This window comes from Tupaia chinensis, unplaced genomic scaffold (genome assembly GCF_000334495.1).
Source record: "Tupaia chinensis unplaced genomic scaffold, TupChi_1.0 Scaffold000082_1, whole genome shotgun sequence".
Lineage (NCBI taxonomy): Eukaryota > Metazoa > Chordata > Mammalia > Scandentia > Tupaiidae > Tupaia > Tupaia belangeri.
The window spans coordinates 548,075-556,269 of NW_006159543.1; the positions used below are offsets into that span (position 1 = coordinate 548,075).

General features: G+C 38.9%; 1 protein-coding gene and 1 pseudogene across 4 annotated transcripts in view; one reads left to right on the top strand and one right to left on the bottom strand.

The window, feature by feature from the left end:
• Window positions 1-8,195, top strand: part of MID2 (midline 2) — a 123,042-nt gene that overhangs the window by 69,280 nt on the left and 45,567 nt on the right. The window lies entirely within an intron of this gene.
• On the bottom strand, window positions 2,384-4,209 carry LOC102482168 (F-actin-capping protein subunit alpha-1-like; annotated as a pseudogene).

An 8,195-nucleotide genomic window follows, 5' to 3' on the forward strand; every position in this document is an offset into this window, starting at 1 on the left:
GGAAGAAAGTAAATGCACAGGGCAGAACAGATCTGGACACTTGCCAGGGAGACTTGTGTTGCCTACTGCTTAGGACTTGGAAGACAGAGGCTGAGATCCTTAGTGTTTTTATTTTTTTAATTTTTAATTTTTAATTTTTTTAGTTTTGCTATGGGTTTGTGCAATTATCAGAGAGAGTCAGAGAGAGGGAAAGTGAGAAACCCTATAGGGGAGATGGTCATACTGTAATTCCTTCTCTTTCATTCTCCTCTTGGGATTTTGGGCATGCATGCACACATGCCCAATGTGATATTCAAGCTGCTGGTTCCAGGACTCAAACAGTGCTGTTGGCCATGTGGGATCCAGCACCTTAACGTCCATGTCATCTGTTAGACCAGTGTTTTTATTTAAGTTTGTCCCCTCTTTCTCTCTTTCTTTCTTTCTTTCTTTCTTTCTTTCTTTCTTTCTTTCTTTCTTTCTTTCTTTCTTCTTCTTTCTTTCTCTTAAGAGAGAGAAGCACCCCAACAGGGCTCTGATACCATGACCCACTCCCAATCTCAGCTGACTAAAATCATGGGTACATGAGGTGCCTGGCATACTCAGGGAGGTCTCCACTTTCTCATGTAGGTCAGCATCACAGAGTATCATGTTTTAGTAGTAGTCTTAAACATCGCATACTGCCCCTTAAAATCTTTTGGGATGCATGGATTTACATAAGTAGGTTGTCAAGATTGTTTTAGTAGTATTTTCAAGGAGAATAGTTTTTTCCCACACATATAATTTAGTCAAACTGAATAACTCAAAACAAAGAGCAAAGATCAAATAAAGAGCTGGGGACTTCTACAAAATAACCAACCGACCAAGGGTGCTTATCAAGATAACCTCAGTTATTTTCAGCTAAGGGTTAAAAAGCGAGTGAAATAGCACACTGTATTTTCAAACAAAACTGCAAACAAAGAAAATACCAGGTCTTTCAAAAGCCTTCCAAACAATTTGAGTTGCTTTATTCACATCATGAAGACAGGCTTTCCCTGGAGTATTTCCTGCTCAGGAAAACCTAAAGACCCTTCTCTTTTGTATTGCTTCTTAACATGGAAAGATTTTAAAGTCAGCGCTTTACCTTTAGTTTGGGATTTTATCTTTTCAGCCAACTTTTCTCTCTATTAGTTGTACCTGATTGTTTTGTCTTCCCTGATTTGACTATTCAAAACTCGTTTCCCTCAATGCAACCTATTTTTTTCCTCTTCAAAAAACATTTTATAGAGTATATTTTCTAATATCTCACATCCTTATTTTGACTTTTTACTGTGCTAAATCAATCAGTAGATGCTTCTTAAATTTGTTGTGTGTAAGGCATTGTGCAAGGTACAATGGGAGGAACACCGTAACGTAAAACCTTTACTCAAGGGGGCTGGCAGGTGGTGTGGTGTTTAAGACACTGGACTCCCACATGGCCGACCACAGTTCAAGTCCCGGACCTGGTGGCTTTCTTTCTCGCTTTCTCTCTCTCTCTCACGTTCTCTCTTTTTCCCCCTCTCTGATCAAATTAAAAAATAATATTAACAAATAAAGTTAAATAAATAAATAATTCTTTTTTTTTTTAGAACAAAACAGGTATATTTCTATTGGCTATATGATACAGAAGATAGTGTGGTATGTATGGATGGATAGTATGAATGACAGTATGATAGTATGAATGGAGAGGTTTTAGCTACAGGGAGCGTGCGCTCTCCAGAAAGAAAGAGAGAGACAGAAAGTGAGAAATCACCCCCCAAGGGGGATGGCCACGCCGCAGTCCCTTCTCCTCCATTCTCCTCTCAGGATCTTGGGCATGCACGCATGCACATGCGCCCCGCGTGAGTTTAAGCCACCGGGTCCGGGACGTGAACCGTGGTCGACTACATGGGAGTCCAGCGACATAGCCATTACGCTAACTGCTGGTCTCAATACAAATATATTTTATTTGAAATAAACAAAAATGCTTACACAGCTCAATGGGTCACTTGGAAACAAACTTTTGCTTGACTGTATTACTGAGCAAAAACAGAGCTGAAGCGCGACACTCTTCTTTCTTGACATGTATTTGGAGATAGGTAGGAAGACACTACTTGGTTTTTAAAAAATTGACCTACCCTTAAGGCCTGGCCATAGAAGTGTAAACAATGTAAATGAATCCACCACTACCAGCTGTCATACCATCTCTATGTCACCTGTGTATTCAGAGATCCCATACATGCCTGCCAATATACCTGGGAAGGGTTGCTTTATCACAGTTACATTTGAGTTCTTGGCAGGCAGGACTGAGGATGAGTAATTGAAAACAAGTTGTATATCCTATTTAGAAGAAATCACTAGTATTCCCTTAAATAACAGGTTACAATAGAAAGACACCTGGGAATTACCCTTTCACTTTGGTTCATTTTTAGTTTTTGTGATTTACATAGCTATTTGATTCATCTGTTCATAGTACATCCTGCCACAAAGTATTAAAGCACAAGGTACCTAGTATTCCTTCCATATCTGCATTTTTCAAGTTTTATGCACTACAACATCCACAGTATGTCAGCAGTTCTTGAAAATTTTAAAAATAAAACAAACATAAATGGGTAAAACTCTTCTAAAATGCAGATGCCTATTAACTACAATGTACGAGAGTGGGAGGAGACAGTGAGGGAAGGGAAACAAAGCAAACGTGCAGGGAATGTGGTTCATGTCTTTGGATTTAAAAACAAGTTCCTCAGAGAAGCTGGCTATCATGGAATTACCAGAAAACTTCCTTTGCAACTTCCTTTGTACACCCTCTGTCCCACCAAGGACTTGAAAACTCCAATCCAGACTGTTGAAAACATCAGCTGTGAGATGCTATAAATGATGATCAAGGCAGTTGGAGGGAAAAGGATGGCCCTGTCTTCCACTTAGCTGTAGTCTGCAGCATTGCTTCTTCAGCCACTGGTGGATCAGTAAAAACCATTCGAGTACCAGCAGTGCTTTAAAGGATAGGGGGAGAAGAGTATGGAGCGTATTACCTGTCTCAATCAGTAACAGGACTTCATGGCTAGGAAAATTTTCTTAACAGTAAAATGACTCCAGGATCGATCGATCTCTCCAACGTTAAATGTAGCAAAATTAACAACAAAAGATTTACAAGTAGATATGGTGGTAACAGAAAATTACAAGGCAGAGAACACAAAAGAATTAAGACAATGCTATAGGATCAACAGTATTTCATGAGGCTAGAAAACCTGTTAACTTTGAAAGCCCTAGCAAAATATCACTCTTGTTTATAAATCACTTATTTATCTTATGACCATGTGTTGGCATTGAATTCTTTTCTTTCCATATATTGAAGAATCTTACATTCTGCATTTCTTTCTTTCTTCTTTTAAGCATTCTGCATTTCTTTGCCAATCTTGTAGCTGAGTATCTTGTTCCAGTCGATTTTGGTGCTGCTGGCACAATGTCTTGAATGTGGCATCTGACATTGTTTGATAGTTTTCACTAATTGCCGTCTGATACTCATTTTCTGCATTCTCTATGATTTTAGTAAACTCCTTGGCAGTTTGCACTTCATTCGAAACAGTTACTGAATCCTGTACGCCTTTATGACTAACCAGCTGAACATGGCCATCTTCATAATAGTGAACCTGAATCTTAAGCACTCCAGCTGCCTGCGTTGTAGGTGGTGTGATGGTGAACTTCCACTCTGATCTCCAGTGACCATTCCAGAAGTTTTTAGGCTGAAACTGGTGGCTTTTGATACATGCAATAATGGTCTGTTGTCCATCTATAGTTTTAGCAAAAACAGTACAGAAACATTGGAATAATGATCTTTCACATAGGCTCGTAAAGCGCTGTCACAGGACTCTCTCCATGATTTCAGACCGCCATCTATTTCCTCTGGCTGGGGGTCACGTGCTTCTTTCCATAAGTGATCAAATTTAAAGGAAATTTTGTTTCTTGGATCTAAAAATCTGCTATTTCCCAGGTCACCATGCTCTGTAATTAAGACCTGATCTTTGTAGCCTTCTGTCTTCACGGGTGTGAACTGATCCATGTTATACTGGGCAAATGCATGTGCTGCCCCTTCCCTGGGAAGATTGTCATTATTAAGTAGTAGCTGGACATCACTGAATACTTCATTAAATTCCCCTGAGGGTGCATGAGTGATGAATTTAGCAGCTATGCATCTACCTTTTCCTCATCCGACACCTGATCCTCGAAGTCAGCCATCTTGGGCTGCTCTGGCCATAAATAAATAATTCTTTAAAGAAAAAAAATCTTTACTTAAGGTGCATGCTGCCTAATAAGATTTTTGAGCAAAGGAATGCATCTCTTATTTGACCTTTCCTTTTTCTTCCTGTTACCCTCTTGCCTAGGATCTTTTCACATTGCAACAGCCTCCTAAATCAATCCCAGGTCTTCTTCTTTCCTTCTTTCTTCTTCCTTCTCCTTTTTCTTCTTACTTTGATTTATCAGAGGGGCACATGCAGTCACCAAAGAGAGATAGAGAAAGAGAAAGAGAGAGACAGAAAGCGAGAAGGTACTCTCTGCTCCCAGGAATCCTTTCTACTTCACTTCTCCTTTTTGGATTTTGGGCACACACACACTCGAGCCCTGCATGTTTCTCAAGCCACTGGGTCCAAGACTTAAACTATGTAGTCAGCCATGTGAGATCTAGCCACCTTAATCACCATGACACCAGCTGGCTTTAGGTCATCTTTTAAAAAGGAAAACTATGGTTATAGTTATTCTCCCACCATCTTACTCTCCATCCTCTCAAACATATACATTTTTTTTTGGGGGGGGAGGATTTTCGCTACAGGGTGTGTGCACTCTCCAGAGAGACAGCGAGAGACAGTGAGACAGAAAGCGAGAAATCACTCCCCAGGGGGGATGGCCACGCAGCAATCCCTTCTCCTCCATTCTTCTCTCGGGATCTTGGGCATGCACGCACACGCGCCCGGCATGAGTTTTAAACCACCGGGTCCGGGACGTGAACTGTGGTCAGCTACGTGGGAGTCCAGCGACATAGCCGTTACGCTAACTGCTGTTCCCTCAAACATATTTTAAAAATATACCATGTTGCCTAAAGAATAAGTTTAATTTTAATCATTTAGCCTAAAATTTCTCTCTTCTCTAATTTTTATTTTTATTTATTTATTTATTTTTTTTTTTTGAGAAGTTTTTGCTATAGGGTGTGTGCCCTTGCCAGAAAGAAAGACACAGAGAGACAGAAAGCCAGAAATCACCCCCCGGGGGTGATGGCCACAACGGGGGTGATGGCCACACCGCAATCTGTTCTCCTCCATTCTCCTCTTGAGATCTTGGGCACGCATGCACACGCGCCTGGCATGAATTTAAGCCACTGTGTCTGAGACTCGAACTGTAGTCGACTACATGGGAATCCAGGGACATAGCCATTATGTCAACTGCTGGTCCCATCTTCTCCAATTTTATAATTTAATTTTGTTATTATTTTTACATTTTTTCCCACATTTTATTGATTCACAAAATACCTTAAACTAAAACTATGGACAAAGCTAGAATCTAGTTATAAGTGTACTATAATTTTCTTTTGAAACATTTTTAATTAATTAATTAATTAATTTAAATTCATTCCCTTAGCATTGTCACAGCATACAAAATGTCATTTCCTATCCAAAATATACTGCATAGTGGCTTAATCATACATATTATCATCATTAATTTTCCATTTCTAGTTTCATATATATATACATGTATGTATGTGTGTGTGTGTATATATACATATATTTATTTGTTTATTTATTTTACCCCTGTTTCTCTACCTCAGCCATTTCTCACCCTCCTCCCTCACTATCTTAGGTGTCTGCAGTTGTTTTCTATTGCTTTTTCCTCACATATTTTATTGATTCACAAAATTTCTTAAATAATCTACTTTCAATAGCAAGTTTAGCTGGTATGTACATATCGCTGAATACATGTCTGACTTTAGGTGTGAAACTCTGAGTAGAATGAATATACTGGGACCAGCAGTTAGTGTAATGGCTATGTCACTGAACTCCCATGTAGTTGACCATGGTTCGAGTCCCAGACCTGGTGGCTTAAACTCACGCCGGGTGCATGTGCGTGCATGCTCGAGATCCCGAGAGGAGAATGGACAAGAAGGGATTGTGGCATGGCCATCCGCCCTGGGGGATGATTTCTCGCTTTCTATTTCTCTGTTTCTCTCTGTCTTTCTGGTGAGCACACGTGCCCTATAGCAAAAACCTCTTAAAAAAAAAAAGAATGAATATACTATAAGATAACGCCTAGCTGATGCTATAAAACTTACTGTGGTCATTAAAAATGTATTTTTAGTGTATTTTTAATTTCAAGAAAAGCAGTTTTAGCTTTAATAAATCAAAGAAATACTGAGGAACTTTACTTAAAACTTAAAGCCAGGAAACAGGTTAGGATTCTGTTCAAATAGTAGGTACATGAACTTATTGATGGCTCAAGACAAGACAAAAATCCTTAAAATTGGAAAACAAAGCATAGAAGAAAATCAGCAATGTTTGGTCAAAAGTCAAAAAATGCTATTTCACCAGTTCAGCCTCATGTATTTAATCTATCTTCTGTTGTGGTTCGATCTTCCCAATGGAATTCTGGGATATCATATTCAACTCCAAATTTGTCTCTATGATTAAGTTGGCCATTTTCTTAGTTTTTGAACTCTTGTTTCTGTGTGTCTGTATTTAATTTTCTTGATATAGCACTCCCTTGAGGACTTTTAGGAGATCTGGTTTGGTGTTGGTAAATTCTTTCAGGTTTTGTTTATCTGAGAATGTTCCTGTTTTTTCTTCCCATATGAAGGATAATCTTGCCGGGTACAGTATTTTTGGCTGAAATTGCTTTTCCCTTAACACTTTGAATATATTTTCCCATTCTTTCCTCACTCGCATTGTTTCCAATGAGAGATTTGCTGTTAGCCTGATGGGATATCCTTTGTAGGTAACTTGATGTTTTTTTCTTGCCAATCTTAGTGTCTTGTCTTTGTGGTTTTGGTCAATCTGGCTATAATGTGACTTGGAGGAGATTTTCTTGAGTTGATTCTATTTGGAGTCCTTTGTATTTCTTGGGACTGGATCTTTGAGTGCCTCTCTAGGCTTGGAATGTTTTCTTACAGGATTTAATGGAATAGATTATCAATGCCAGATGACTAGATCATCCTGTGGTGATCACAAAAAATATGGGAATGCAAGACAATACCTCTCCTCCAAGGTAAAAAATAAGACCTCTTCATCCTCAGACAGTACAATGAAACTCATGGAAATGTCTGATAAGGATTTCAGAATACTCATAATGGCAAAGCTAACAGAAATGGAAGAGACAAGAGACAATGAACTGCAGAAGAGAAAGGAGGAAGGATATGATGAGTTCGAAGAGGTGAGGAAATTCTTGCAAGATCTAAAAGAGGAATTACACACTTTAAAAAAGAATCAAATGAACCGCTTAGAGATGAAGGCTATAGCCTTCAGGAAGTCAAAATCTCCCTTGAAAGTATTAAAAGCAGACTAGATCATACAGAAAATAAAATCTCAGACATAGAAAATTGCTGGCCTAGAAAAATCCACCATGAAGACTGAGAAAAATGCCCCCCAAAGTGAGAATAATATACAAGAAATACTAGATACCATCAAATGTCCAAACATCTGGATAACTAGTATCCTAGAAGGTGAAGAGACTCAAGGGCATTTATAATCTATAATCCATGAAATCCTGCAGGAAAACATTCCAAACCTAGAGAGGCATTCAAAGATTCAGTCCCAAGAAATACAAAGGACTCCAAATAGAATCAACTCAAGAAAATCTCCTCCAAGTCACATTATAGCCAGATTGACCAAAACCACAAAGACAAGACACTAAGATTGGCAAGAAAAAAACATCAAGTTACCTACAAAGGATATCCCATCAGGCTAACAGCAGACCTCTCATCAGAAACAATGTGAGCGAGGAAAGAATGGGAGAATGTATTCAAAGTATTAAGGGAAAAACAATTTCAACCAAGAATACTGTGCCCGGCAAGACTATCCTTCATATGGGAAGAAAAGACAAGAACATTCTCAGATAAACAAAACCTGAAACGATTTACCAGCACCAAACCAGATCTCCAAGAAGTTCTCAAGGGAGTGATATATTAGGAAAATTAAATACAGACACACAGAAACAAGAGTTCAAAAACTAAGAAAATGGCC